Source organism: Mustela lutreola, chromosome 6, assembly GCF_030435805.1.
Source record: "Mustela lutreola isolate mMusLut2 chromosome 6, mMusLut2.pri, whole genome shotgun sequence".
In the NCBI taxonomy this organism is placed as follows: Eukaryota; Metazoa; Chordata; class Mammalia; order Carnivora; family Mustelidae; genus Mustela; species Mustela lutreola.
The window spans coordinates 58,526,495-58,540,000 of record NC_081295.1 but is presented as its reverse complement, the minus strand read 5'-3'; the positions used below and the strand labels follow the sequence as shown (position 1 = coordinate 58,540,000).

At 45.4% G+C, this 13,506-nt stretch overlaps 2 protein-coding genes across 27 annotated transcripts in view; both read left to right on the top strand.

Annotated features, from left to right (window-relative positions):
• Nucleotides 1-6,459, top strand: part of STX11 (syntaxin 11) — a 114,183-nt gene extending 107,724 nt beyond the window's left edge. For all 25 annotated transcript variants that reach the window (XR_009354586.1, XR_009354602.1, XR_009354600.1 and 22 more), the window contains one exon: nt 1,620-6,459. The gene's annotated coding sequence lies outside the window, so the exon portion shown is untranslated. The remainder of the gene's footprint in view (nt 1-1,619) is intronic.
• A 3,373-nt stretch (nt 6,460-9,832) lies between these two features.
• Nucleotides 9,833-13,506, top strand: part of UTRN (utrophin) — a 509,162-nt gene continuing 505,488 nt past the window's right edge. Inside the window, exon 1 of one of the 2 annotated variants that reach the window (XM_059177336.1) lies at nt 9,833-9,972. The gene's annotated coding sequence lies outside the window, so the exon portion shown is untranslated. Of the gene's footprint in view, nt 9,973-10,028; nt 10,606-13,506 lie in introns of those variants that run through there. The other variant, XM_059177335.1, reaches the window with a different exon arrangement.

Genomic DNA, 13,506 nt, shown 5'->3' with positions numbered 1-13,506 from the left:
TACTTGTTTTTTTTTCAAGTTTAGATAATACCTATTGACTTCCTGTCATGATGAGGATTAGATATCTTGTCTCTTTCACTCTTACCAAGCCTAGTCATAAACACTTCTCAGCTGTTCATCCTGCTGACTGAGATTTATTGTAATTTTGATTGACTCAATGTTCAGGGTTACATTTTTATGACTCTGTAGGCTACTCGCTGTTGAGTCATATAGAAAACTATGATTACTTCCTCTTTACTGCTCAATTTATAGTTTTCCCTCAGTTAAGAATTGTCTTGTTTTCTCATTTGCCTAGTTTTCTATGTATACACTTATTTCTAGGTGCATATGTCTACCAGATGTTGAAATAGCTTCTTGATACATTAATATGTGTTGGGTATTATATCAACTTTATCTTTTTTAATCTCTTCTGAAGCATGTGGGCCTGTATGAGTCCAGATGCTTGGTGCATTAGCCTGGGTAAATATAATAATTCCTTTGCATTTTTTCCTGTGTTGGATCTCTTTTACACTCTAAAACATGTCTCCCTTTTTCTTGATTTACCTTCTTGTTTTGGTTGTGCATATTCTTTGGAAACTCTCTTAGAAAAGTGGTGTGTGTATATGTGTGTGTGTGAAGAGGGGGTAAAGTTTTTCACTGAAAAATCTTTCCTGTCATACTTAGTTGAGAAGTTATTTAATATTACTAAGAATTAATTTCCCTTCAGAATTTTGAGTGTGTTGCTCCATTTTCTTCTAACTTACTGTATTGCTGTTGAGACCTTCAGAATTACTTGGATTCCTGTTACTTTGAATGTGATCTTTTCCCCTTCACTTTTTCTGAAACCTACAGCATCTTCTCATTGTCCCCTGTGTTCTAAAATATATCTGTGATGTGCCTTGGTGGGGGTCTGCTTTTGTCCCTGGACACTGGGTAAGCCCTTTTACATTAGAAATGTATATCCTGAAATTTTCAGAAATCTTAAATTATTTCATTGAGGAAATGTTTTCCCTAGTCTCCCTCTCTCTCTCTCTCTCTTTTTTTAAGATTTTATTTATTTGACAGAGAGAGAGAAATCACAAGTAGGCAGAGAGGCAGGCAGAGAGAGAGAGAGAGGAGGAAGCAGGCTCCCCACAGAACAGAGAGCCTGACGTGGGGCTCCATCCCTGGACCCTGGGATCATGACCTGAGCCGAAGGCAAAAGCTTTAACCCACTGAGCCACCCAGGCGTCCCTCCCTAGTCTCTCTTTGAGGGACTTCTCTTGGACTGGTCTTTTAATTTGCGTATGCTTTCCCTCATAATTTTCATGATTTTTTTCTTTTTGTTTTCTTTCTGTAAGATTTATTCTACTTTATCTTCTGGTCTATTGAGTTTTCATTGCTACAACCACGTTTACATTTTTGTTGTTGTTTTTCTCTGTGTCTTTATTTTTTGGAGTTTCCTATTCTTATTTTATTGGTGGAAAACTTCTCTTATTTTCTGTAGACACTAGTTAACTTTTTAATTCCCTGCCAGCCTAGTCATTGTTTCCTTCAAGTTGCCTTTCTCTGTTTACGTATTTTATTCCAACATTTATGCAAAAGCTTATAACTTCAGATGTCTGATAATTCTTTCTTTTTTTCTCTTTTTTTTCTTTTAGGGAGGAAGAGAGCATTGAGGGAAGAAGGAGAGAGAGAATCCCAGGGTGTGGAGCCTGATATGGGGCTTGATCTCACCACGCTAAGATCATGACCTGAGCCGTAATCAGGAATTGGATGTTTAACCAACTGAATCCCCCAGACTCCCCTGATATTTCTTAACTGTGATTAAGAAATCACATTAAATCACAATCATGATTAAGGGTGTTCACATAAAAAGCTCTGATGCAGGTGATGTAGGACAGCTGTTTGTCTTAGAGCCTCTATTATCTATCTTTAAATGTTCTTAGGCTGCTCAGAATGTGCTTCTAGTCTCCTGTATGGAGGATACATTCCTGTCTGCCATTATTCTGGGAGTGAGACTGGGAGGGGAGGCAGTCCCCTCTGCCTGGGGAGTCAGCTTTGAATATGCATACTCAATCCTTCTGGTTCTGGGCACAGCTCCCCTGCTCTTGACTTGGTTTTCCAGTCCAGAGATTCTGTGGTTTCTCCAAAAGTTGCTCAGCTGTGTAAGGAAGGCCAATGACTTAAGAGATCTAACTACTACTTCTTATAACAAATCCCTTTTATCGTCTCCCTGTCACCTCTCAGTTCCTGGGCCTCAGGCTGATGTTTCCTGGGTCTCAGGCTGAGGTTTCAGGGGAAACTAGATTCATCCTCAGTGCCACTGCTGCTTAAAATGAAGCCTTTTTGAGGTCTGCAAGTCAATTTCCACCTGACCATGCATGTATATCCTTCAAAGGCGTTGCTGTCATTGCCATCTTCAACTTGTGGGAACATCTTTAAATAAGCCTCTTTGGTGTAGTTTCAGTGGGGTTTTGGAAGGAGTATTAGATGATATTTTCAATCTCCATCTTTAAGTGAATGTCACTGCAGTTAACTTTTTGACTACATAGAGTTTGAAGTATTTAGTTTTATACAAACACAGTGACTTATGAGGTTTATGTTGTTTCTGATAATATTTTATAAAAATCTATGATCCTATCAACTGTTCTTTTTTTTAAAGATTTTATTTATTTATTTGAGAGAGAGCACGAGTACAAGCCCAAGGTTGGGGAGGAGATATGGGCAGAGGGAGAGGGAGAAGCAGGAAGCCTGATGCAGGATGTGGGCTCAATCCCAGGACCCTGGGATCATGACCTGAGCCAAAGGCAGATGCTTAATCCATTGAGCCGCTCAGGCATGCTTTTTTTTTTTTTTTCCATGCTTTTTTTCTTCTTTCTACATGAATGAAGATGCATATTGGAAAAGGGTACATTTGATCCAGTGACATGATTTCATTTTAGTGGCAGCCACTAGTTTGAGATCTGTGGTGATTATAACTATGCCGAAAAGCAGTTTGCCTTAGCTCTGTAAAACAAAACAGTTGTATTTATTAAAACAATATATGGTTAAAATTTTCTGCATAATACCAATAAACTGCCCAAATATTTTATCCTGTTAATGTGATTGGATCTTTGGGCTCTTCCTTGTGGCCACATGACCAAAAATGCCCAATAATCATGAAGGAGGCACTGACCAGTGCATCTGGGGCTCCTGCTAGCTCTTTGGGAGAAGGAGGTCACTGCCCTCCAGGCATGCATAACATAGGATGGTGAAACTATGTGGCAGTATGACTTTTATTTATTTATTTATTTTTTAAATTTTTATTTATTTATTTGATAGAGAGAGATCACAAGTAGGCAGAGAGGCAGGCAGAGAGAGAGGGGGAAGCAGGCTCCCTCCTCAGCGGAGAGCCCGATGCGGGGCTCGATCCCAGGACCCTGAGATCATGACCTGAGCCAAAGGCAGAGGCTCAACCCACTGAGCCACCCAGGTGCCCCGTGGCAGTATGTCTTTTAAAACCAGGGTAAGAATCCCGAAGAATTTGGTATCCGCGTGAAAACAGAGTGTTTTCTAAATATAAAGAATGGAGGGCCACTTGGTTAATTTCATCACTTGATTAGGCTCAGGTTTAAGTCATGCTGGGCATCTCAGCACAATACAGAAGGGCCACTACCCAGAGGATGGAGTCCAGGGAAGGGGGACTGCGGAGATAGGCCGGGCTGTAAAGCCGGTCCCTTTCAAATCATCCAACTGGATAATGAAATGTTTGACCTCCAGAGGGGCACCAGGAGCATTGACCTTCCCTAATCAAGCCTTCCTCTCTGCAGAGTTGTACTGGAACAGGAGGAGCTCAACCGAGGTTGGATTCTCAATGCTAGAGGGCTGTATCTATCTGTAAGTGGACATGAGGGTACATCCGGAAGCCTGAAGCCTGGCCCTGGGTAGACAGCTGGCAGATTTGGCTAAGGGTTAGGGCTCTTGTCAAACAGGTTATGATTTAGGACACGTTTCAGCTCCAATATGGGACACAATCTAGGCAGTTGAAATATATGCAAATAGCTTGAAAATCCCAATGGTGATCCCTACCTTATCAGGTTAAGGCAGTGGATGAATTTGGGTTAGCATGTCTAGTATTGTCTCTACGGAATTAGGGGTGGTTGGGCAGGAGGCGGGAAATGTTCCTTCTGAAACTAAGTACCACACATACAAATCCTATGTTCTTTCTTATCCTCAAGCCTTCATCTGGGTCTCCTCTTCTCCTGGTTACTTTTTACCTTAGATTGGGCTTGGGCAGTTGCAAGTGACAGAATCCAACACAAACTAACACTCATTAAAACGGGGGCTTAAAAAGAGGAAACTTCACCTGTGTCTGGAAACCAGGGATCCCTGCATCCTTGAGACTTTCTCTGTATTTTTTTAGCTCCTTGTTCGATGGTTTCATTTTCTCCTTTTGCAGGTGTAGAACTCCAGCTAGTAGCAGGGGCAGGAAAGGGGCCTGGAGGGACTATGGGATAGTCTCACTTTTATGTTACTTCAGTGTACTGATTCCAAAGAGAAAAAAGAGAATTTTCCCTTCCAGTGTTATTCTGGAAATTCCTCTGGAAGGACACATGTGGGTGTAGGATAGATCTCCCTTTGTCCCTCTTGAATCAATCACTATGCATGGGGTTGAGGCCTCTGGTTGACTGTTCTTGAGTCATGAGCCTACCCCAAGGTTAGGTGGAGAGGAAATTGACAGCTCCACAAAATTTGATTGGAGCAGGGGAGGAGCAAGGGGTAATGTTCCTTTACAAAGAAGGGAAAGATGCTGGGCAGAGGCAGGACAACAGATGTCCTTTAGGATTCCTATTCATCTGTTAAGGCTTGACTCAGGTGTCACTTCTTGATACCCCCGTCTCTGTCCTTCTCCTATTGGGTTACACGTCACTCTTCTAGGTCATGTTACATCTTGGCTGTACTGATATACCCATAAGAACTTTTAATTGTCTAGTTATATGTTGGTCTCTTTCACTAGATAGTGAAAGAGTGGCTTATTTCCATTGGCACACCTAGCCCTTCAGCAGACATTGGAGTTCCAGAAAGGTCTTCAATAAAACAATAAATGAAGATGATCATAAAATGGCAGCGAATCATTTTGAGTTAAAAAAAAAAGGAGAAGGAACATAATAGTAAAACAAACAAACACACACACACACACATACACGCATGCCGGGTACTGTGATAAATGCTTCATATCAAGTAACTCATTGATTCTCAAAAACATTTGAGAGACGTATTCTTTCTATTGTGTAGACAGGAAGCTAAAGGTTAAGTAAGTTCCACAAGCTCATACAGCTAATAACTGTCAATTTAATAACTAGCACTCAAGCAACTTAAATCCAGCCTTATTCGCTTTCAGCAACTCTGTCTTCTGCTCTCCTCCTCCTATTCCTTCTGCAAGTTAACAATGAACTTAACATAACCTAGGGATGCTCTCTTTACTTCTTAGTGATTTGGACATTTTCCCCCAATAGATTTTTATTTTATCTCAATGCACTTCCTAGCTTGTTTTGCATCTTTGTCATTTGTTTCTTTAGTCACACAGTTAGAGGGTTGAAGGAGAAACTGTAACATCCCTTCCAGTACCAATATCACAAAATTATAAGAAGTGCATGAAACCAACTAAGGGTAACAAGTCTAACAACACAACACAGGACACTCCTTTTAGTCAGAGGCTTTTGGTTCTCAGGGGCAGCACACTGTGAAGAGGTGGGTCTGGAGGTGCCCCTGCACTCTCTCCTGGCCTCTTCCTTCTCTTTTCGGGATTCCTTTATTCTTTTTGTTCTACTAGTTGCTCTTTTCTCCTCAACCTCTTAGTCTTTCTGTTTTGTCCATAGCGTCTTTGGACCCTGCATTTCAACTCTCTTACCTTCAACAGTCCTCCCCTCCCTGCCCTACCGCCATCAGACTTCTGCAGAGCATTTAGTGAGAACCAGCCAGGCTCTTACCCTAGGGCAGGTTGAATTGCCCAGAATGCTCCCGAGGTGTTAATGAGCTTGGCAACCTCAAGGGTGAGCCTCAACTGAACAGAACACTTGAATTCAAAGATATAAGGCTAATTGTGAGCGTTTTGAAATTAGGATCGATCCAGTAGTCAATGTTTTTCTTGTAGGAAATTTCTCGCCTCCTCCAATCAACCAAAGTGGCCTATTTGAGGCCAGCTTCTTAGGGAAGAGTGGCTCTAAGATTCCCCAACCATCCTGATCTAACTTCAAGAATTGTTTGTTGAACTGCAGCTTCCTGGGCCTCACCAGACCTAGCAAACCAGGATTTCTGGGAATTAGTAGACAATCTGAATTTAAAATATTTTCCTTAGTGATTCTTAAGTTCACTAAATTGTGAGAAACTCTGCCTGCATTCTAATTATTCTCTAAAAGTTTCGTGCAGTATTATCATTAGCTTTCTTAATTTTATCACAAAGAGTTTTATTTTATGTATACCTATTTTCAACTTGCACAATAAATAGTAGATATTTCACTGAAGAATTCAGCAACAATATTTAGCAAATATTCTGGTGTCTAGTCTATATAAGCCATTTTCTTGACCTGGAAAAGATAAGAAAAGATGAATACCCTAAGACTTTGTCCCTCTCTTGAATGCTTCCACGTGGGGCATTATTCATAGTCAACACCAAGCGTAAAGCTAAAGGAGTTCCTTGTTTTTTTAGACATTATGTATCCCCCTATGTTTCTGTTGTTTAAAGAGAAACTACATTTATATACTCCTGCTGTACATACTATATTCATTATATGCGAAGTTTAGTAAGAGAGTTTTCTCTACCACTGTTACATTAGAATGCAGTTCCCTACATATGAACAATGTCTAGGTAGAATCATGTCTATTATATATACACACATATGCATATATCTCTTTTTTTAATAAAGATTTTATTTATTTGACAGAGAGAGAGGGACAGAGAGAGCGAGAGCACGCATATGAGGAGGGGCAGAGGGAGAGGGAAAAGCAGGCTCCCTGCTGAGCAAGAAGACCAATGTGGGACTTGATCTCAGGACCCTGCAGTCATGACCTGAGAAGAAAGCAGATGCTTAACCAACGGAGCCTCCCAGATGTCCCATATATCTATATCTGAATATATATACTACTCATAATTATTTTCTCCGGTATCGAGGGCTTTGTCCTAGGGACAGCAGTTCAGTTTTCTTGATTTATTACTCCTTGGTGACTGTGGGACAATTCAGAATCTATGTTAATGATAGACCCTGGGCCACCTTCCTATCACTTTCTCTAAATGCTCTACATTGCTCTTTGGGGTGGGGAGACAAAACCCATTGAGTACATTACAAGCCAATGTCCCTGGTGCATGGACCTCAGCTGGAATGTTGGTTGCAGGTGTTTCCACTTTTCACACAACTTGATTCTCAGGCTGGGAAGGCAGACCACACTGTCTGCTGTACGGGAACGAAGATGTCTGTGGTTAAAATCTTCCACTAAATGTGTTTTCTTCACTTGCAAAGGAAACAGGGAGTAGGACCAGCTTGGGACCTCCTGGTCATCCCAACAACAGGAAGTCCTTTGTTTGGTCTCTGCCGTTGGTCTACAGAGAGTATCAGTCTGCATGTGGGGAGAAAGGCTAGAAACAGGGCACACTTTCCACATAATGCACCAGTAGCCACTGAAGCAGAGGGTGTGGGTGGAGTCACTCCCGCCCAGATGGCGATTGTATTCTTATGACTTTTTCCTTATGGCCTTTGGGAAGGCTTAACTAAACATCCCCTCAGAGGTAGAAAATTCTAGGTCCCCTAGCAACTGTGTTTTTCAAAAACTTTGAGTTAAATAAAGTAACATTTGAGCAGCACTTTGCGATTACGAAGTACTCTTCACTTATATATCCTTTCAAGCAGGGAAATCCTTAAATGCTCCAATGTGGTTTTATTTGAAAGGAGGAATCTGACTTTTCATCAACTCAACCAAAAGGATACAGTGTCTGATGAACAGATTTAAGGGTCTGTAGGATTACCAGTTAAACCTCAGTCTCCCTTGATACAAGACTCAAGTAGCACTTGATCGGTCCTTTTTTTTTTTTTTTTTTTTTTTTTTTTTTATGACACTTACCACTGATCTTGTCTATCCTTGCTTGTTTACAGGCCTTATCTAATTTGCTAGATTTGACATTCTTTAAGGCAAGATCTCCATCAGATTTTTCTTTGCATTATTCTCAGGGCAGATGGAACTGGCAGGCCATAAATTGGCATTTGCTAAATGAATGAGCCGATGAAAGTGAATGAATAAATTATGTCCATTTCAAGTTAATCATCCGGATGTATTGTGGGGTTATATGAAGAAAACCCCGACCTCTCTAACAGCATTTAGGGACTGGGGAAACGTTTACTTTGTAACTAATAAAAATTAGTGAATTCTTTCCGAAAAAAAAAAAAAAAAGAAAAGGCATTTAAATCCCCTAGCGGTTTATCTTTGCTAAATCTTAAATTAACTTTCAGATATTAAGCCAGCAATAAGCCACAGCTGCTCGCTTATCAATCATCTTTTCTCTTTTTCAAGAACTAGGAATTTAGGATTCTGTCCCCCCGCCCCCAGGTGTGATGATCTGGTGAGAGAATCAGAGGAACGCTTGAGGAATGCAATGTTCTTCTCCATGTTTGTATGTGTGTATATATCGAAAAAATAGAAAAATAAGGCCAGCATAGGCACTGTTTGTAGGCATGATCGAATATAAAATGAAATGTCAAGTTTTTAACACTAAAAGCGACACTAAGAAAGATAAAATAAATACACCGTTGGAACTAGGACCTATAAACCAGCAACGTCAGCAGTCCGAGGTAGGGTGAGCGGAGGGGGCAATGGAGATACACCTCTAGAGGAGAGCAAAATCACTCGAACTGCGCGGGTTGCCTGGAGTGGGGGCGTGACTCCCATTTTTCGGGCAATGTGAATAAAGGGTGTTTGTGCGAGGCGCCCATTCTCGCTCCCGGCGCCGCACGCACCGGGAGCCGCGCGGGGCGCGGAGCCCCGGACCAGTCGATCGCCCGGCGGGCCGCTGCGGGAGGGGAGGGCGCGCAGGGCGGGCGCTGATTGACTGGGCGCACGGTCAGGTGACGCGGGGCGCCACGTTCCAGGAGCCCAGCCCGCGGTGGCCGCCTGGGCCGGGGCCGAACCGGGCCCGAGAGGGGCCGAGAGGGGCCGCTCTCCCGGAACAAAGTTGCCGGGCCTGCGGCGGCGGGGCCGAGGCCGAGAGCCGAGCGGGAGCGGGAGCGCCGGGGGCGGCGCCGGCCGGGGAAGCGGTCCCGCTCGGCCGCCTCCTCCTGGGGGGAGCGAGCCCCGGGGTGCCCGGGCGCGAGTCCGTTTCCCGGAGGGGCGGCAGGGCGCCCCCGCTCGCTCCCGCGCCCCCTCCCTCTTCGGCCTCCTGCGCCGCTCTCCAACAAAGGGGCAGGCCCGCGGCGGCGGCGGCGGACCGGGGCGGGGGTGCGGCGGCGGAGGAGGAGCCGCCGGAGCAAGCGGCTCGCGCACAAAGTTGTGGAGTCGCCTTTCCTCGGAGGAGGGGAGCGGGCAGCCGCAGCCGGCCGCGGGCTTTCTCCCGCCGAGGCCGAGGAGGAGCCTCCGGCTCCCGAAGCCGATTGGGGCACCACGGCGAGTGGTACCTCCTTTCTTTTGGGTCACTTCTGCAGACGGAAAACTCTCTAGTGTTTGGCAAACTTGGTTGCCTGCGCGCCCGTTCCAGGTTTGCACTTGGACTGTTTTGTTTTTGTTTTTTGGCGGAACTACCGGAGCAGGAAGATTGCACAAGTTGGGGGCGTTGTTTCAATCGGGTGTCAAAAAAAAAATTTTTTTTTTTTTCTTTCGGATTTGTCTGGTTCTTCGCATTTCCTTTTTAAAACACATCGCCCCACAGAACTCACGCTCGCACACCCCCCCGCGATCACTCCGACCCAAACACGCCCGGAGGAGCCCTCGGCCCGCTGGGGACGCGGCGGAGGCTGGCAGGCGACGCGGGCCCGCGGGTCCAGGAAGCAGGTAAGCCCGTGCGAGGTCTCCGCCTCGGGCGGTGGGATGTGACCGCAGCCCCCGGGGCGGTGGGGCGTGGGCTGCGGGGAGGATGGACTTTCCGCGGCTCCCACCCTGCGTCCTGGTCTCCTCAAGTCTGAGTCTTAAGATGTCACCAACTTTCGTGTGCACTTTCCTCGGAACCTGCGTTCAGCTCCCTTCGGCGGGAGAGAGGGTGCCAGAAGCGTGGAGAGAGCTCGGAGGTCCTCGCAGTCTGTCTGGGAGCGAACGCCCTCAACTCGTCAGACCCCGGCCGTGCCGCCGCGGGGCTCCCCCAGCCCTCCTCCCTCTCTGCGTGAGGGGGTCGCGTGCTTCGCGCTGTGATCTCCAAGAGGGGCCGGTTTCCTAGGATGGCCTGTGACACACATCCCGGCCCCGGGAGGGCGGGGCCCGAGGTGTCCGCAAGGAGCGGGTGGCGGCGTGGTGGACCGGCAGAGGAGCGGCTCGCTGGCGCCCGCCTGGCAGGAAACGTGTTAGCCCTCCGCGCCGTGGCTGCTTCTGAGGGTGGGGCTCCAGGGAGGGGACAGGGGCGGCCAGTCGGTGCTTAGTCCCCACGGCAGCCTCTTCTGCTTTCCGGACTCTCGGCATCTCTTGCTACATCAGGTAAGATAATGGAGTGGGAAAGGTCTTTGGCCCTGGGTCCGAGGCTTTGGTTGCCCAAGGCCACTTACACAGCCAACAAAGCACGAATTCTAGGCTGTGCAACTTTTAGAAGGCACGCTGTTACGGGAGAATTTTTTTTTTCCCCCCGCCCAAGCCCCCAATTCCCAAGCCTTCCAGGGTTTCAAGGGAAGGAAAAAACGTGCCCGACCTCCAAGAGCCCGAGGACCCGCACTTTGTTTTACATTGTACTGGAGAGCCCCAGGTCGAACTTGGGGCGATCGGCTCCGCTTTCTGGGCTGTCCCGGGGCAAGTCTCCTTTTTCCCAGCCTCCACGTCACCTGAGTCACCGGGGCCTCGCGGGTTAGTTCCTTATGCAGCGTTTGGGGGGGCCAGTGCACCGGTTGCTGCGGCTGGAACGCACCGACTTTGCGGAAGCTTCAATTCTCCCGGTCCCGGTTGGGGCCGGGTCTTGGGGCCTCTAGAACCCGCGGCAGCAGCCGCATCCACCCATTTGTAACTTGCACAGGCCTCAGGAAGTGCGGTTGGCGCCTCCCGGCTGTTGCTGGTGGGCGTGGGGGCAGCGGCCAGCGGGGAGTGCTGCGGGTTAGGCGAGGGCTGGAAGAATGCGAAGCTCGTGGGTGCTTCAGTTTCCCGAGTACCGGGCGGCCAGGGCCACGGTTTACGCACAGTCATTCCCCGCCCCCTCTACCCGAGTTTATGGGACCAATGAGACAGCTCTTTAACTCTCCTTTGGGTGTTTACCTAAAATTTATTGCCGCCGTAAACAGTATTAATCACCGTAGTACTAACCTTCCCTTGGAGCGTTTCCGAGAGTGAATGGCAGTTCTTGGCACTGGCAGGTTCCTGTACTGTTTCAAGCAGAGCGGCAAATTCTTGGCCCCTTCCCTTCCTTTTCCACTATCTTCAGCATTCCTGGAGTTTGGTTTCTAGTTTAAATGCATGGATAGTTTCAGCGCAAGGACCTATACGGCATTTCCATCACAATTGCACGTTGTGGAAGGAACTTGTATTCTTACATTGTATAATTGCCCAATTGTTTTAAAATTGAAACATTAACTTTACCTTTAAGGCCAGCCCCCTACCCTTTCACCCCCAAGTTTATTGCCACACCCGGATGGCTTGTGTTCCATATGACAGCCAGACAGACACATTCTGAAGAAACAGTTGCTGAATGCAGAGTTAAGTGTATTGGTTTCATCGAAGGATCTGGCTAAACTTTGCAAAGCATAATTCCGAGGGAACAGAGATCTGGAACAGTGGTAACAATAAATGACAATTTATTGTATAGGGCTTAAAGCTTCTAAGGCAATAATATCCCATTCATCTATTCTCAGTTTCTCACCCAGCTTTGTGTGGAAGATGGTCTCTCTTACGCTCTATAGATGTGCCCTGGGTAGGTCCACCCCAAGGCACACTGTGGGTGATGAAACTTTGTTTCTGGCTCCTGACAACCAATTATGAAGTAGCTACAGCATGTAGAGGTTTAGCAGGAGGTATCTTTTTCTGTGTGCTACTTAACCTGGGGTCCCCTACCCATTCCTGGCAACAGGTGACAGTCAGTGGCTCTCACTGCTCAAATGGCCTTCTTTGATTCTCTCTCCTTCCCATTCTTTTCTTGTCCTCTGACCCTCTTTCTGCTGTATCTTTGTAGCGTATGAGGACTTTTGATGATCAGGAAGAGAAAATTTGAGAAATTATCCTAGAGTGGTAAAATTAAAAAAAAAAAGATAAATATTCATGTGTAAATGAAGTCTAGTGTAAACAGTTTACTTTTCTTTTTTACGGAGTGGGGAAGGTCTTTGGCAACTGTTGAAGTCAAGACCCTTAGCTAAGACTAGTTATGAAGGAGAGTGTCAGATTTTCTCTTAAAGGGAGTAGTTAGTTGCTTTCCAGTAAAGAGAATTTTTGTTGGACCAACCACATTTTCCATAATAAAATTTTATATGCATTCGTCTGAACAAAGCTTTAAGTTCTTGAATAAATTAAAATGCACTTAAGAATTCAGCAAATCTTTTACAGGTAGGTACCCCCCAAAAGAAACTTAGTCATATAATAATCCTGAAAGTCTTAACAGTAGTAGAGCAATATAAAAAAATGAGAAAGAGGGGCGCCTGGTTGGCTCAGTGGGTTAAGCCTCTGCCTTGGGCTCAGGTTATGATCTCAGGGTCCTGGGATCGAGCCCCACATTGGGCTTCTGCTCAGCAGGGAGCCTGCTTCCCTCCTGCTTCTGCTTACTTGTGATCTCTGTCAAACAAATAAATAAAATCTTTTTTTAAAAATTTATTTATTTATTTGACAGAGAGAAATTACAAGTACACTGAGAGGCAGGCAGAGAGAGAGAGAGAGAAGGAAGCAGGCTCCCTGCTGAGCAGAGAGCCCAACGCGGGGCTCTTGATCCCAGGACCCCGAGATCATGACCTGAGCCGAAGGCAGCGGCTTAACCCACTGAGCCACCCAGGCGCCCCTCAAATAAATAAAATCTTTATAAAAAATGAGAAAGAGATTTTATACTCAAACTTTGGCAGATTAATGATCTAATCCACATGGTCCTCTCTCTAAGAGGAAAATTGTTCCTAAATCTTTAATAGTCTACGTCTACCAGTTTTCTTCTGCCTCAAACTGTTAAATACTTCAATATTTTTTCCCAAGGTAATTTTGACTTCTTTATTATTAGAACACACCCTTTTTCCAACTGGTCAGGAAAAAATATATAATAATTATTTTTTACATATACTTATTATAAAATAATATGGTATTTCTTTGAATGTTACAGATAATTAAACATAAAACACTAAGTATTACATAAGTATGCCAAATGAAGCATATTATTAAATAATAAAACCACATGGTGTGTCCTTGAATTAAATAATTGAATTGCCT